The sequence below is a fragment of the Emydura macquarii genome, unplaced genomic scaffold, assembly GCF_026122565.2.
Source record: "Emydura macquarii macquarii isolate MOO-44397 ecotype Brisbane River unplaced genomic scaffold, CSIRO-AGI_Emac_v2 contig_1597, whole genome shotgun sequence".
NCBI lineage: Eukaryota > Metazoa > Chordata > Testudines > Chelidae > Emydura > Emydura macquarii.
In genome coordinates, this window is record NW_027131734.1 from 1,380,654 (window position 1) to 1,399,343 (window position 18,690).

At 43.2% G+C, this 18,690-nt stretch overlaps 1 protein-coding gene across 1 annotated transcript in view; it reads right to left on the reverse strand.

Annotated features, from left to right (window-relative positions):
* The window catches only part of KIF26B (kinesin family member 26B), a 405,278-nt gene that overhangs the window by 286,330 nt on the left and 100,258 nt on the right, over positions 1-18,690 (reverse strand). The window lies entirely within an intron of this gene.

The window sequence follows — 18,690 nt, forward strand, 5'->3', positions numbered from 1 at the left end:
AGCTGTCAAATTTTATTGTCCACCCCACAGAATGTCTTCAGAAAGACCATAACTATGTCCGCAGATCAAATAAACGAGCTTATGTATTTCAACAGCAAATACAGGAGGTTTTCACCTCATTCATTTACATCCAGGTAATGCAGCGAGGGAATCTATACTTTTACCACAGTGCTTGAGAAAAGCTGTCTATGCAGCAAGACTAAGATCTCTGCCTTATTTCTAATATGCTTTATATGTATCAGGGAAACACCCCGACAGCTCTACCTTCATCTAACTAGTGTCACAGTACTGGTTATTGTTCTTTGAAAGTTAGGCAACTGGACTTGAACCCAGAGTAATTACATACAAGGCTCAGATCCAGAAGCTGAATTTACTGCATGGAAATTTCTGGACACTCTAATAAGTATTCCAAGGAAATAAAGTTGTTTCTAAAGTAAGCAAGTGTCAGCAAGACATAAATATTCAAGTAGCACAGCGGCTTTAAAGGATACTGAACATCAGTGACTTCAGCCTCATCTTGGTGTTAAAATGAACATCAGATCATTCCCTCATATAACAAACAGAGTGAGGAAGGAAGATCTCTTCTCTTCCTGAGAAGAAACTAGGAAAATGGGCTCAACTTTGGATTTTTGACCTTTATGTATGGCCTTGCTGATCTGACAGAGTCCACTGAATAGCTCTGCATTGGTTCCAGGATGCACAACATAAAAACCATAATATAGAAAAAAAAAAAAAACAGATGTCAGAAACACGCATCACTAAGAGAACTAATACTCCACACATTAATCAGATTTGGGTGGACTGAAGTCTGTTCTCATAACGCAATCTCTAAGTGGATACTGGCTTAAAAGATTAGTCTTGACTAATTTTGTTCTTCTGCATTGGCAGATGTGTTGCAATGTTGTGCTAGGAAAGGAGAGTCAACCCTACACTGTCTCTGGCATGTAGGAGGTTAAATCTCCAGTCTGTACAGGGAGATACCCACGCAAACACTGTTAGAATTGTAGGGAAACAGCTGCATGACAACTGTGGCTTCAGCATTCCACCACCAAGCAATCTGCAAGAGAATGCTGATTAGTTTAATAAGCAGCAAGTAACTGGGTTCCCATAAGTGTGTATTTACTAGGGATGGATGAACTTCAAAAAATAAGATGTTTATGTAAGTGCCAGGCTCCTGAAAGGTTATACATATTATCAGAACTGCTGAAGTCTGCAAAACTCAGCACTAAATCTTAGGAGAGCTGGTTTGCTTGAGAGCTTTCACATTGGGATGGAAATACCAGGATGTTCTGGCACTTGCTTCCAGTCCTGGCTGGAACACAGGAGTGCAGAGGTTCAAAACTGAAACATAACAAAAGATTCACCAAATTTTTTTGAATCACAAAAAGGGGACTTAGTTTGGGTTCAAGGCAAAAGTTCATGATGGCTTTTTCTGCAGCAGAATTGGTTCATCCATTCACAGTATAAACAGCATTACAGTATGGGACATAGTTGACATTAAAGAGGTGAAGGAGCTTAAGGAATCTGAAGGCTTCAGGAGATCAGTCACAATAAAAACTGCAACTCAAATGCGTAAATTGATAGTGGCTAAGCAAGCCAGCTGTGAGCTAAACTGTGCACATATAGTCTATGGACAACATGCTCTTATTATGGTTACCTTCTCCTCCATTTCCCATCCTGTTTGTTTGTGTCATCTGTTGCATTACTACTATTATTTGTATTATATTGATGCCCAGAGGCCTCAACTGAGCCTACAGCCCATTGTCCAATGGACAAGACAAAACAGGGTGGGGTAAAGTCGGAATTATTATCCTCATTTTACACATGGGAAACTGAGGCAGAGAAACTAAAACTTGTCCAAAGAGATCGCAGAGCCAGGAATCAAACCCATGTACTCCAAGTCCCTGTCCAGTGAATTGTAAACTCTGTTTACCACATTTGTAAAGCATCTAGCACAACAGGGCCCGGATCTCTGATCAACACCACTAGGCACTAACATTTCTGTATACACTGTGCTAACCTATCGGCCACACACTCAATACTCCTTATTTATGTGTACTTGCCTCCCTACGAACACCTCATTAGGGCACACAACTGCAGTGGCTTTCCTTGAACACACTGCATTGGAGATAGTAACACTCATGCAGTGCAATGTAGTATGTCTGCCCTGGTTTCAGGAAGACTTTCTCGTTCACTTTCAATTCTGAGATCAGGAAAGTACTTTCCTTTTATGTTTCAGACTCTCTCTTAAGGGTCTTCCTTCCCCCCCCCCCCCCTTTACTGTGAGCAGTTGAGCAATACCTGAAGCTTTGACTCCTGGGCTAAATCCACATGAGATCATTCCTGTTTTCTAGCTGACATGACTATAGCTCTCTCACCACAGAAAGAGAGAGAGATAGCTGGGATCATTCCCCAATAGCAAAGCATAATGCTTACTTCTAAAAAGCATCCAGTAACATGCTGATTGGGATAAAATATAGTACACACACAGCTACACCACTCTGTCTCATCATTAAGTTGGCAGCTCAAAGCCAGAAAAAAATGTCCCTGCTTCCTCCTATACAAGTTGGGGCTCATCTCCCTGATCTTATAAGAAGGAAGTTAAGGGCTAGATTTCAACACTGAGTATGCACAACTGTATATCTGCATGGAGCGCAGATGCTACGGTGATGGGGGTCATGCAAATAAGGAAAGAAAGATGTGCACAAATCAGGTATTTGCACATGCATAGGGCCAATTAGGTACCTCTTAGACCATATGTATGTGAAAGTACCTGATATGCATATTGGATTTTTGCACACATACATTGGGCGCACACAAAAAATATGCGCACAATTGTGCACGTCTAACTTGGAAATGCTGTCCCTAATTGTAATAATTATGGACTGACAGTCTCAGGTTTTAACCTTGTCTTTGTCTATGCAGAAGAAGACTCCCTTCTCCAATGGCCCTAGTGTCTCTTTTATCGAGTTGCGTTCTTTGACACTAATTTACAGAACATGCTATGAGCCTGTCAGATCAATTAAGAGGAATTGGGAGACAGTGAGGTTTTGGAGGTATCTCCTGCTTGGAGTTACTCAAAGAGTCCCATGTAGTGCTTCTATTTCTAAAAAGGTACAGGCAGCAATGACTGCTGGTATGTGATCAATCATACAAGGTGATGGACGAGGGGGAGGAGAACAAAGATCAAGGGATACACAACTCTGCCCTGGAAGAAGTGTGGTTTCCAGACTCTCTCCTCCCAGCAGGGGGGAAGAGAACTAATTAAGAGACACTGGTGGGAAGAGAGACTTTTTCCCTGATAAAAAACACATGGTTTTCACCACTATATAAATACACTCCAAGCCCTAGTCCAGTGGTTGGTTTCTGTTTAAGAAGCAAACCCCTCTGCTCTCTTTTCTTGTGTGAAGGTAAACGTAGTGTATTTTTCCTTCGACTAAAAAGTACCTACAAATTCACCTTCCCTACACATCGGGGATACTTTCCAGATGACTCTGCACCACAACCTAAACACACATTGTCTCCTAAAACTAAATGGTCTCAGATTTGCTGCTTTCAGCAGTCTATTGCCTGACTGTTGGAATGGCACTACTTCTGCTGAAACAACAGGGTGTCCAAAAATAAAATGAAGGCAATGGGAGGTTTGCGTGAATAAAGACTTTAAGCCAGTGACTGAAAATTAGTAGCATTCCACTATCGTGCTGAGCAAGGTGCTGCTGTGTATAAGTCAGCTGTTTTTGCTAAACCAGGGGCTGGCTTATTTGAACACTTGGGAGGAGATGGATCTATCCACACCTTCCAGTCATGAGGGAGATGGGCAAATAAAAAATAAAGTTTACAGGGATGAGGATGGTATGGCACACAGATGGACCTCCGCTTTCCTGCTGCTCCCATTCACAACAGGCTGTCTCCTTCGTCCACACAAATGACCAGCCCACTTCCTTCTCCTCTCTTCTGTATAAAAGAAATTTCCCTCTTTCCCCCTTTCTCTCATCCCCTGCAAAGGAACTGCCCTCTCCCTTAGGAATCCCCATCATCCTTTTCCCCAGCTGAGGAATTCCCTCTTTCCCCACTAAGATTTTCCCTGCCACCAACCCTTGCCTGAGTCTCCACCATAAAGTGGGAAGAGAGATTGAGGAGGAGGAGGAGGAGAGAGAAAGTAAGGGGTCCCCAGTAGGGGAACCAGAAGTAGGGGACTCAGAGAAGAGAAAAAGGGGCTTTCACAATATGATAATTTCAGTGAGACTCCACATTGCCTCCTTAAAGGGCTGGTGTCTCACTGACCCCCATCCTGCAGCACAACCCTTGTTCTCGGTTCCTCTGGTCTCACCACATCATCCTCTTCAAACTCTCCACCAACTCTATTCCTGTCCCTCTGCCCTCCCCTGGTTTGACAGAACTCCTAACTCTACTTGGCACTGGGGGTTCTATTCTCCCTTTGCACGAGGTAAATAGCAGTTATTTGTACGTGGGGGAGAATTAGGCCCCAGAAACACGAACTGGAAATAGAAATTATATGGGGGCCTCAAACTCATTCTTCTCAGAGGAAACTATAAAATCCTAACAACGCCTGTGCTGCAATATGTACATTTCCAACAAAGACACAATGCACATCTTAGTCGTTTCCACACTCATTTTTCTAAGCTGGGATATACTAGTAAAATCTGAACTACATACATTTTTTAATACAGATAGTCTAACCCAGTGGTTCTCAACCTATTTACCATTGTGGGCCGCATATATACAGCTCTCTTTGTGTTACCTGGGCTGCCTCCACACAACATATATACTATCTGTATGGCCCTGAGGATGTCACATGGAGCTGTGCGCTGACTGGGCCACAAGTGGCCCACGGGCCACAGGCTGAAAACCACTGGTCTAACCCATGGCTTACTCATGGATATCCTTCATAGGTTTGTCAGCAAACAAGCCTGCTTTGCATCCCAAGAAGTGCTTCTCCATCGATTTGGATACTCAGGCGTATTACCTGAAAATGGCTAACCAAGTCCCATTTCAACAGCTTTCAGTACCAGAATAAAAGCAGGAAGGAGGAGAAATCCATATATAAGCAAGGCTATAAAAGGAGAACAGGAAGGAGAAAAAAAGAAGGGGGAGGAGGATAACTGTCCTGTGGACTGGCTTGTGGCTCAAGGCTCTCAGGATGGATCATCAGTAACAGGCTTACAGCTGTTCACATCTGGCACACAGGTGTTTGCATTATTATTTGATAGCTAGGGAGCAACCAGGTTTTTAATTGGGGTGGGAAGAAAAGATGGCAATACCAGCAGGGAAATCTACATGTACAATCAATAGGGTAAGTCCAAATCCTGTCCACTCATCTGTGCCCTGCAGTTGACAGAAGCTCTGTAGCCCAGCCTGACTCTGGCCACAGAGTTTGTGCGGTACCCAGAGAGTAGACTTTTCTTGGCTAAATGGCAGTCAGACCCAAGCCCTTGTTGAGAGGCTGGAATTTGTCAATAGCTTTTTTACAGTGGGGGCACCAGAACCAGATTGTTTTCCAGGAGTGGTTTCACTAATGCTACATATTCCACCTTCGGTTAAATGTTTCCATGCTTTCACATCTAAGGACTGCCTTTGCTCTCTTAACCACCAGAATACATGACGAGCTCATGTTCAGCTGATTATCCACCATCGCCCCTAAGTCCTTTTCTGAATTGCTGTTTTCCAAAATACAGTCCCTCATCCTACAAGCACGACCTACATTCTTGGTTCCTAGATGTATGACCTTGCATTTAGCTGTATTAAAATGCATGTTGTTCAAGTGAGCCTGGTTTACCATGCAATCCAGATCACCTGTCCTTCTCACTACCACTGCACCGATGGTTGCATCATCTGATTTTGTTTTCATTTATATCATTGATAAAGACACTGAATAGCATTGAGCCAAGAACAAATCCCTGTGGGATACCACTACAAACCGTTAGACAAGGATTCCCCACTTACACTTACTTTTTAAGATCTATCAGTTAGCCAATTTTAATCTATTTGCTGCATTGACTTTGCACGGTGCTAATTTTTTTTTTGTAAATTAAATGCAGGTGTCTAAGTATATTATATTACGTCAACACAGATACTTTATCAACCAAACTTGTAATCTCATCAAAACCGTATACATCAAGTTTGTCTGACAAGACTTATTTTCCCTAAAAACATGTTGATTGGTATTAAATAACGATGGTTAGCATCGTTTACTGTCTGCAGCCTGTATCAGCCTTTCCATGATTTTATCTGGTCTCAATGTCAAGCTAACTGCCTATAGTTACCTTGGTCGTCACTTTTAAAATATTAGAACATGAGCTCTTTCTAGTCCCCTGGGACTTTCCTCTAATTCTAAGATGTGTTAAATATCAATATCAGTGGCTCAACAGAGGCTGTTTAGCTAATGCTACAGGGTGGTTACATTTTCGTACCAGGGAATCTCCTTTCTTTACATTGAGTTTGCTTTTCTCCTGAGAGAGATCCTACAGTCTCCTGATAAGAGTCAGCACCAGGCTACTACTTACCTCATAACCAGGGTATGTCTACATGGTGGCTCAAGGTGTAATTCCCAGGCTGGGTAGAAGTATTTATGCACTAGCTTTGATTGCGCTAGCGCACTATATACAGAAGTGCATCTGCCCAAGCATATCCCTAGGATCTCGGATGGAATTATACTCTGGCAGCTAGCCTGAGCCACTGCCTTTGCCACTGTGACTACACTGCTGTTTTCAGTGCATCAGCTTGACCAAAGCTAGTGTGTGTACATCTACCTATGCTGGAAGTTACCCCCAGCGACTTCCCAAACAACTGTGTCATATGCTTGCAGGATGGCAGCCAAACAGATCATGAAACTCCAGAGGGTGAAGGTCAGAACAATACTGATCTTTCCTAGTACTCCCCAACATAAGTCTGTGCACATTTGTATTGTTCCAGTAGCCTCACAGAACATTTCTAAAAATATGGAACCTCCTGTAACTGATGTTTGAGCAAGTTGTTTTGTTCAAGCAACAGCGTTAGTTGTCTTTTAAAGCACACTCGTGATGCTGCAGGAGACTATTATTGCGTCTGTTTATTTCATGACTTTCTCACTCTCAAGAGAGTTCCCAAGCAGAGAATGTTTGTATCTAATCTGGTTTCAACTTCCAGTACACCCAGGGGTTCTCAAACTTTTTCTTCTGGGAACCCCCTTTGAAAATATTTCAGGCTGTGATGACCCAACCCCCCCCCCCCCAAAAAAGGAGACCCCCCCCCCCCCCATACCATTCCACCCTTACTTCTGTGCTGCTGCTGAGGAAGGTGCTGCCTTCAGAGCACCCGGCTGGCAGCCACTACTCTCTAGCCACCCAGCTCTGAAGGGCTGTGGCTGTCAGTCTGCATGGGGCTGACAGCTGCTGCCACAGCATGTGCAGGCTGACAGCTCAAGACCCCCCTGTAATAACCTCGTGACCCCTTGAGGGTTCCTAACACCCAGTTTGAGAACCCCTGATCTACAACCAAGTGTTAACAATTGGGAAAAACCCTAAGGCGATCTGGGAGTCAGAAATGCTACTCTCCCTTTCAATTAGGCAGTCTCCTCCTCACCCATCCAGGATATGGATTGTAATGACCTTTTCTCTACATTCCTAGCTTTTGCCCTTATGTTTCTCTTCCCACGCTGAGCAACACTTGCATCAGAAGTTTGCATATGAATGATTGGCAGCGTTTTAAAAACTAAAAAAAAAAAAAAAAGACAGAAAACACAGCAATCCAGCTAAACTGATTTGTGCTGTCACCAATAGGGATGAATAGACTGGTTTACACCTTTTCTTTCATCTTTCTTCTCTTTCATTTTCTTTAACTGGCTTTTCTTATGGAAATAAACAGTGTGTGTGGATAATTGTCTCATCTCACTCTGAGTTTCAGAACTGATCTCATTCACCGTATCTGCCTCTCTTTCATTAGTATCTGCTACTCTTGCCTCTATCAACTCTCAAGCCTTGTCTACTCTAGTGCTTATGCCGGCAAAACGTACAAGCACTAGTGTGTACCAATATAGCTGTGCCACTGTAAATTTTAAGTGTAGGCTAGCCCTCAGACTCAGGCCTTTCTCCCATTTTTCTTTCCCGACACCAAGTCACTATCAGGACTTGACAGGAGAGTAGATGGGAAAATCAGGGTAGAATTAGTATATGTGCATTGGTACAACACTTAGGGCAAAATTCTCTTTTATATTCAGTGTACAGATCTATACTGAACATATTCCTGTGCGTATGCCCCACTACACTGTAAACATCTGGGACTTGATTCATTCCAAGGGCTGCACCCACAGAATCCAGCGCTACCTAATGAGTCTTCAGTGCCAAGAAGTTTGCCAGAAGTGGGGCACCATGATGCAAGCTGCCTATTACTGAAGAAGCTGGTGCTAGCTGGGGAAGGGGCCAGCACGTTCTGGAGATGTGCTGATGGAGAACTTTTGGCTCCTACATATAAAATAAAGCTGTTCTCTCCTGACTGAACTGCCAGGAGAGGGATGAATACCTCCTCCAGTGCAGCTATACCTGAAGACACAGGTGGTTAGATATTGCACTTCCCAAACCCATGGGGATGAATGGCATATGCACAGCAGATTAGAGAGGAGACTTTCTTATACCGTGTTCAGGTCTGTAATATCTGAGCATCTTCCAATAATGCTTTAAGCAATGTGAATAGTATCTGTCACACGTTGTTTGTTCTCTCATCCTCTTCCCAAAGGGAGTAGCGTGTGCAGGGGAGTGTCTTGTTTTGGTAGGGTTTGTTATTGTTTAAATATATATGTATATACATGCTATGTATTTATGTTAGGGCTCATGTTTATGGAGACTTATTGCCCAGCAAACTGATGTACATGCACTGCACACCAGCTTGCTGGCCACTCCACAGCAATAGATCAAAACGTACTAGGGACCTTCTTGTGCATGGCAGCAGGGTCCACACAACCACTTAATGCACAACAACCTTGAGTGCTGTACATTTACACCTCATCTTGCCATGCAGTAAGTCTCCATATAGACAAGCCCTTAGAGAAGGCAGGTCAAAGAAATGCACTTTGCAGTTGGAGCAGAAGGTGGTGAGATTTGAGAGTGTCCACACAAGGGTTAATGCAGTTTAACTAATCCACTTCAAATTCACACGGGTAGACTAGTCTTCACTAGCTGCACAGCTGTAGCCAGGGGCGTAGCTACAGGTGGACCTAGGTGGGCCATGGCCTCCCCACTTTGAAAGCGGGCCCACCTAATCTGTTGCTTCTGACTGGAAGCAGGAAGTGGCCCAGGCCCACCCGAGTCAATCACAGGCCCTGCCAGAAAATCACTTCACTATAGCCCTTCAGTGTAGACACTCACTATAGTGATAGGAAGGGTTCTGCCATCACAATAGTTACTGCACGTCCCTGTGAGTTGGCAGAATTCTTCTGTCAACCTAACTTCCATTGGTCTATGCTGTCTCAACTGAAATTGGGTTGGCTTAACTATGTTGCTCAAGGCTGTGGATTTTTCCACACACCCGAGTGATGCAGCTGGGTTGACCTAACTTTTTAGTGTAGATTTGGCCATATTTAATTCAGATTAATTTACTTACATGTCCCCATGTAGACAAACCCTGAGGCTGAGCAGTCCTAAAGAAGGAACCCTAAGAACAGGCACGACTAGGGAGAAAGCTGGGGCTGAAGTTTGTTGTTTGATAGTAATTTCTTAATAAATCCAAACCACAGAAAGGGACTGAGCTTTAAACCTGCACAGACCTGTGTTTGACTCTGTTTAAGATCAGAAGGGAATGCCTCTTGCCTACATAACTATTTTCAGTAGGCAGAAACTAGTGAACACTATGCTGTGCTTCAGAGAGTGATATTCTATTGGAGATGTCATCAGGGAAGAGCAACATAACAGCAACTCCACAGGTAGCGAGCTGCCCTTCTTGCCCAAGTTGAATTGATGTTCTATATTCTTCATCAAGGAGACTGAGAATAAACTTTGTTCCTGACCATGAGGCAGTGGGTTGGAGAGATGAATACTTCACAGGAATAACGATCTTTCTCTCACACAATGCACACCACCAAGTGTGTGAAAAATTAAAACGTATGTTGTCTCCTTTCTGGTGTGAATGATAATAAGCACAGAGATGACATTGTTAAAAATAAAGTTTAGTATGGAATTAGGAATGCCTCTGTATATCATAGTTCCAGAGGGGTAGCCGTGTTAGTCTGTATCATAGTGGGTCCCAAACTGTGGTCTGTGGTGCATTCCAGATGGCCTACAGAGCTGCTTTCATCACTATGGCGAAACCACTGTCAGTCAGTCTGCAAGCAGGTGTTGCCCAAACCGGGACTGTTTTAGGATTTCCAACAGCTTTTTGTACAACCAAACGCAAAAAAACCAAGCACTTCTCAGCATCCTGTGCAGCGACTTCACTCGGGATCAAATTGAGCCTTGTCTACACTGGCACTTATGCCGGTGAAATGAAAAAAAAGATCTACAAGCAACATAAGTTTTGCTGGCATAAGCACTCATGTAAGCTGCGTTAGGGCAACGAGAGAGAACTCTCCTGTCAACACAATAAAACCAGCTCAACAAGCAGCAGTAGCTATGTCAGCGGGAGAGCGTCTGCCACAGACACAGCGCTGTGCTTACGTTGCTCAGGTTGTGTGTGGTTTTTTTCACATCCCTGCACAGCAAAAGTTTTGTTGCCATAAGTACTAGTGTAGACATGGCTTTAGTGGACAATTCCAAAGTTAGGGGGTTGGTGGATACACAGGAGGACAAAACCAAAGCATAAAGCAACCTGTAGAGATTAATGCAGTTGGGGCTGTGGGCAATGAGGGGAGATTTTGTACTAACTATAAGAGTGGCTCTCAACCTTTCTGGACTACTGTACCCCATCAGGAGTCTGATTGATCTTGCATACCCCCAAGTTTCACCTCACTTAAGAAGTACTTGCTTACAAAATCAGACATAAAAATACAAAAGTGTCATAGCACACTGCTACTCAGAAATTACTTGTCTCATGTTTACTGTATAATTATAAATTGATTGAAATCTAAATATTGTACTTACATTTCAGTGTATGTTATAGAGCAGTATAAACAAATAATTATCTGTATGAAATTTTACTTTGTACTGACTCCGCTATTGTTTTTTATGTGTCCTATTGTAAAATTAGGGAAATATCTAGACGAGTTGATGTACCCCCCTGGAAGACCTTGCGTCCCCCAGGGGAGAATCACTGAACTATATCAACCCCCTAAACACAAGGGCAGGGAATCATCAAAAAGGGGAGGGATGTAAACTGCAGCACCTTCCATCTTGTTAAAGCCATTTTACTTCCATGTAGTCTCCTTAGCACTGTACTAATATTACTTTTGCTGTGTAAACAAACACAAGTTTAATATTATATATATAAAGCATCACAGCTGCAGACATGAAGGGCCCATGGCTTGCTTCCAGTCCTACATGGTTATGTAGCTACAGGAAGAAGACATTTGAAATTGGGAACGGGAGGTTAGGGAATCTGATCTCCTTTAAGCAACCCACAACATGAATAACTTTGAGATCCACAGGTGTATCTAAACAGAATGGTTTTACACAAGGATAAGACTTGTAACGTAGCTACTGTTACTAAACCAGATGGGATGCAGTTCAGTACATCAAAACATGAGCCCATCCCAAACTCATGTTTTAAATCTCAGCATTTTGTGTGTGTCACTTGCATTTTGCTACTCAAATCCTATTTCTATATCATGCATTATTATTTATTGTCATCATCATTAATAGGAATTGAGCAAGCAAAACCCTGTGCAACAATGAAATTTTATTCTAACATTTTTAAATTATCTTGGAGGAGATTACACTTGCATGTGAAAGTTTTTAATCTTTGATGTGGTATTAGATATAGTTTGTATTTAGAGCAGGTTCTATTAACATAATTATATTAAGAGTTTGTTAATGATCTAATTATGAAATTGCCTAATTATAGTTATTTTTTCTTAATTTATTGTGTGCGCATAAATAATGTGTAATTATTTGCCTGTCATCCCTGGAACCCCTAAAAATGAGATGTGGCATATCAAAGGGGCTTTCTTGGTGAAATTTTAACATGTAAATACATCACTCTTCCTCTCTCCTTAAACAGCTATCAGCTTGCAGATGCCTGTAGTGAGATCAGAGAAATGCCCATTCCCCACACAAATCACTCCTCCTCCTCAACCAAAATAAGCCCTTTAATATTTAATATAAACATATGAAAGATCAATAAAAACTAAAATGAAGAAAAACTGTTGTGCTATTCTACAGAAATCAAGGCCCTATCCTGCCAGGTACTGAGTGCCCTCAACTTCCACTGAAGTCAATAAGTTGAAGGCACTCAGTGCCTGAGAGTCTAGGGCTCTGAAATAGTAATGAAAAGATTAGATTCTGTTTTAGTAACAGTTCCACAAAGATGCACAGGAGTAGCTGCATGGATTCCAGTGGGAATACTCCCAGGAGCAGAGTTATTTGCATGCCTTAGGGAATGATCCCGTTTTCACTGATGTCTGTTGCGAACATACCTGCCAAGTTTTGTTAAGCTTCATGTGTGATGTTCTATGAAAATTATATAATGAGCTAAACTGCATACTTGCAGAACATTTGCATATGATCATAACCTTTGGCTTATGGTCAACAGATCCTGCCCTGAGCAGTGGTTGGGGCAGGATATGGGGCTGCGCAGAACTTGGCAGCTATGGTAGGGGTACGAGGAAGGGTGGCTGCTTCGGTAGATGGGTGGGCGAGTGCTGGAGGATGTCTAGAGAGAGGTGGGTACTGGAAGGTGTTTGGGTCACTGGGTAGATGATCTTGTGCTCCCTTCTGGACTATGGCTCTACAGGCAGGTCCAGGAAGGAGTCTGGAATTGCTGACAGGTATCTCGAGTGCTCAATGTAAGTTGGTGGGAACATGTGGACTGTGGCTGGGGAGGTGTCTGGCTAGAAAATTGGCTGGAGGACAGTGGGTGAGGAGAAGGCTGTCTGTGGGGCACTTGGTGCCGCACTGGCCACCTGCACCGCTTCTTGTCACTGCCAACATTAGGAGTGCTCTGCAACACAGCAGGGCTCTCTGTTGCTTTTTGGTGTTTAAACAGTTCAGCAATTCATTACACATTTCTCTATTCCATTGTACACAAAACTTGTAACTACTCCTTGTCACAAGATCCCATTCCTCTGTCTGGACCCTCGTAAAACCCCAAGGCCTCCAACCTGTGACGAATGCAGGACATGAATGGTCCCCGTTGAAACATCTTCTCAGCGGGTATTCAATGAGAGCGCATTCAGAGCTGAGCAAGGCCAGACGCTTCCCATCCCCCAACCCCCTCTCCCCCTCCCCACCCCCGCCCACACAAGCAAGTCTTTGATACTGAGCATAAGGAAAAGCCATGTAATGAGCTCTCAGTACCCAGCAGCACGGTGCTGCTGGCCCTATGTCAGTGATCTACAAGTGTGGGCTGAAAACATTACCTCCCCCTAGCCTCACCACAGCTCACGTTCTGTCCTGAATAAGCCAACTGCTGACAAGCCCAAGAGTGGGATCAGCCTCTTGACTTGTGTGGTCTGATGAAGGCTAAGATTACAAATCTTTTCCCAAGTACTCTAGTGACCCATCCAAAAGAAGAAAAGGAAAAGAAAAGGTAAAGACTCCAGTATAGCCTGGTAACTTTACCCAATCCTCACATCAAAATACACTCTTACTCGGGTTACAGTGTCAGCTGAAAAGCTCTCTAATCAATGGGGAGGAGAATGGGCTTCCAATCCTTTGAAAAAAGACTAAAGTCACTGATAATGAATCAGACTAATACCATGCTCCCCGTGTATCCACTGCCACACAGTAATCAATGGGAATGTCATCTGAAAGGAAGGAGCTTTTAGTTCTCAAGCTAGCCTTAGGCACTGCTGCAACACTCTTGAAATCCCCTGATGGGAGCTACCCACTCTTCCCTCCCCCAGGAGCATCTCTTGCAATTATTCTAGCATTTTGAAACAGCAACCCTCTAAACTCAAGTGGCTCCCGGTTATCCTCCACTGACTCAGTTCTATAGGTACCAAAAATCAAAACTTGTCCCACAACAGTCCTTTTAGGAAAAAGTTAAAACATCCCACTTGAAATTAAGATGGATTTTGTGGTCAACAAAAATACCCAGTGGCCTCATGAAACATTTTATAAGAATTCCAGTGATCAGTTGATCAGTGAACACAGGTGCTCCTGTTGCAGAACAAATCCAACCTGAAATATCACTTCTCATTATGCATACATATATTGATGGATTGAATGACATTTCCTTTCAAGTATCAAAGCTGATGCCATCTACAGACAGCCTATCTGTGAAAGAGTCTTTTAAACTTTATCACCCCCTATAACAGTGGCCCCCAAACCTTTTACATTGTGCCCCCCTGCCTTGCTCCTGTCCATGCCTCCCAGGAGCTGTGGCCAGAGCTGAGGCTCAGGCCACAAGCCAGGGTCTGGGAGCTGGAGCTGCGTCTGGGAAGCAGGGCCAGGCACCGCAGCCAGGGGCAGAGCAAGGCTGGGCGGAGCGCCTTCCGCCCTCCACCCCCCCCCCTCGGTGGGGTCTGGAGCAGGCCCTGCCACACACACCCCAGTGCTCCTCTGTGCCCTCCCCCCCAGGGGCCTGCCCCAGAGTTTGGGGACCTCTGACCTACAAGGAATAGTATATAGGGAGGGAGTACATGTGCTTTACATGTACTTCCCTAATCTATTTCCTTTTAGCTGAATGTTTATAAATAAATAGGAGCCCAGAAACATGGTCAGATTATTTTGTAAAACAGACAAAACAGCTACCACATCATCATCTCATCTTCCCTATGGTTCCATTCCCAGAGTCTGGGTCACACGTGTTTGTGTTAAAGATTATTCTCTGTTTACACTTCCCTTACACATCTCAAATCCCTCTGGCTCAAACACACCATGCTATTGCCTCATTAGGATTTTTTTCCCCCAGCAAGCTGCTTTGTTCTCCACTGAAAATAAACAGGGACACGCTGATCAAGGTAGCACATTTAAAATTGAACCTCAGTATTTCTAGAGCAAAAGGCCACATTGATGGGGGGAAGAGGAGGGAAGAGACCTTTCAGAATTGTTAGTCTGATTTCAATTTATTCCTGCCAGATGGAACTGGACAAGGCCTAACATAACAATCAATGAAAGTGAAGAGTTATATAAGCTATAGGGGCTTGATCCAATCCCACTGAAGTCAATGGGTTTTGGACCAGGGTCTCCCTCCCTCCTTCCACACAAACAAATTAAAGTCTCTGAGTTATAGGAATTGCTCTGGCAGGACTCTGCTCTAACAAAGCACAGGGTAAGGATGGTCACATGCCTCAAATTAAAGTCAACTCTGATTGTATTTTGTGGGTTGAGAGATTTTCCCGGTACTGTACCGTATGCCTACGAACATCTAACTGCCTCGATCCAGCCCATGTTTATGATGGTATAAGCTATGGCAGAGAGGGCTCCGGGATGGAAATCTACTGGTGGGAGATGGCAGAAGCAGAGAGAGACTACAGTGTCTTCTTTCACTGCTCAGTGGGGAACAGTGCTGCCCAAAAAACTAGCAGGGGGTAGCAGGGGGTAGCACTGTCCAGAAAGGATGCTTGACCAGAAATTGTTGATTCAGAGCTGCCCCTCAGCAGCCGCCATCACTGGAGTGTCTGTGGCTTCCCCACTGTGTCCTTCCTTCTACAACAGAAACCTTAAGGGGGCATGTTAGGTGTTATCGCTGCCCTCAGGATGAATCTCCTCCTTGACACAGGAGGACTTGTTGGCACTGGAAAGTGTAATTTATACTGCCCTGCCCTGCCCTAGCACTAGTAAAATTGGCCTAATAGCGGCAACCACTTTCAGCGTGGGGTACGTGTCACCCATACGACTGAAGATGAAGGTTCATGACGAGTTTTCTGTTTTTACTACAATAAAAGATTGAAAGCAACTCATCAAAATATCAGAAGATGGGGAAGAAAGTCACCAGTCCACCTGCCTGGGTCTGGGGAAAGTATTGGAGACACTGCCGTACAATAATCCATCCATCACATTTTTGTAACACAGGATAATGTAAGGGCAATATGTTTTGTTGGCCAAACAATTGCATTTGCAAAAATACAAACTAGCTCCTACAGTAATGACCATTTGCACATTCAGATTGGGAACTGTAGGCGAGTGCTAGCCATACAATGATCCGATTTGCACATGCCAATGACCACTTTGTTGGCGTAAGTGTTGCCCAACCTTTAATATTCCAGCCCTGTATGTTTGAACAAAAGGAATTTCAATGTAACTCATACCTAAAAATTAAAATAGGAAACAATTGTATTGTATTACTTGGTCTTTTACTACATTTTTTAATTAAGTGAAAGAATTTTTCATTTTTCCCCCTAACTTGTTATTGGTAACCTAAAATATACAACTGTGGCTTAAGCTTAGAGGGCTGTTATTTATTAGAATCTGAACTGATTCTACATAGATTTTACCAGCATTACCCAAGCTACTTTTAAAACCTTCAAGACATTGCCAGGAGTGAGCCCGGTTACACTGGGATCTTTTTGATTTATTTGTGTTTAAAGAGTCAGCATTGATGACTTATCATAGGGACTGGAAGGATGACGTTACTGGGAAGTTTTCCCCTTTAAATGCTTTTGCTCCTTCATTTAACCATACTCTATTGGTGCTATAATTTAAGATACTTGCATTTATTACTATCCGCAGAGAACTTCTTGGCATATTAACAAAACTCTACCAGGAGCTTTTTTGACATCCATTCCCGTTACATTTTGTGAATTTACTAACATCTAGAGCTTCCATGGGTAGGGAAAGAAAAGGATTACGCAGCCATTGTTTGACGTCTAGTACAAATATAAGATAACATTTGATGTGTGAATAGATACTTACATAGTTGTATAGCTATTTTTAAAAGTTACATATTGGAGACAATATGTTGCATGCTGATATTGTTGTATTTCAGTTGAGACTTATATTTGCACCACTACGACATTTTACATCATCTCTTAGGGTAGAGTTGAGCCTTTGTGAATTTTCTTATCTTCCTTTCCAGCTTTGATACGTAACTGTTTTCACATTTATTCTTAGCAGCTATGACTTCAGCAGAAGCTGAGCATTAGGAACATCTTGCTCACCTAACACACAAATAGGGTGACCAGATGTCCCGATTTTATAGAGACAGACCTGATATTTGGGACTAAATATTATATGGGCGCCTATTATCTCCCACCCCGTCCTGATTTTTCACACTTGCTATCGTCACCCTACACACAAAACACCATGCAGGTGCCATCTTCCCAAAGTCTCTCTGTTCTATATACTGTTGACCTGTTTGCCAAAGTTCAAATTAGCACTTTGTTTAAAAAACAAACACACACATTGATACATTAGATTCTTGCATGCAACAGACTTACTCTTATTTCCTCATATTACAGAAGATCAATTTACAAAAGATACTAAGACAAAAATAAACCTTCTTGAAGATTTGCTGCAAGAATTAAAAGCAAAATGGAAGCTATTCCTTTTTTAAAATAGTTTTATTATTGTTTTTATCTGAAGAATGGAATAAAAAATTAAATACTTAAGAGAATTTTTCACATTCTCCTCCTCTTTCCCCCCAGAAAAGAAATACAATAGGCTGAGATTCTGATTCAGCCAAAGGAGCAAGTCCAGGGGAATGGGGAAAGGAGCCAATGGGCTTTAAATAAGCTTTGCTCCAACCGATCCTGGGGCAGTCTGGGCCCAGGTCTGGTCCACAGTTTATATCAGAGTAGCCTGAAGGCAGCTCTGATTTGCACCAGCTGTGAAACATAGCCAAGGATCAACTGATCATAGGGGACACCCTGCCCTTTCCTCTGCTGATGTTTCCTGTGTTGGTGGCCAGGAGGCTGGTGTGAGAACGGCTACAGTGACTCTACATCACTAGGGGATCCCCTGAAGCAAAAAGGAATCTTACAGTGGCCAATTAAGCCAGCTTTAGAGCATCTCTGCACTACAGGAGCAGGGCACAGTGGCCAAAAGTGCTGGTGAATTAGGCCCACAGTATGCACCATAATGCATACTATGAACCAAAGTATCAGTATTCTCCGCAGAAGCACTAGACGGGGGAGAAAGAACAAGAAGTCCCTTTCCTCCGTAAAGGGAGCCTGCACAGGAGGTAGCCATAATTTAGTTGCTTGAACTCAGAGCTGTAGGGGACAGGTTGAGCAGTGCTTCTGGCTGCACTATCTAGGCCAGGAAGGACACGTTGAGGTACAGGGGAGGCATGTCCATAGTCTTGCTCCCCTGTGCACCAGCCCACGGGTGCAAAGCATTTCCATGGTGGTTTAAGTAGCTTTTATTGTTATGACTTGTTCAATGTACTGTGCCTGTAAATGGAGAGAAGTCGCCCTCCCTAGCATTTTATCCTAGAGAGTAGAATGCTCAGTGTGTACTCTCTGTAGACACTTTACTTATGTTCTTTCTTGTTCTGCTTTCTTAGTGTAAAAGAAAGATTGTTTTAAGAGAAAGTACATAGTTGCGTTGTGCATAGAAAGCATTTCAAAAAAGAAGGCAGGCTACACCTGTAGTACAGCCATGGCAAATGCTTCTTCAAAGTGCACCACTCAAAACAATGAACCAGATCCTCAAGCTGGTATAAATC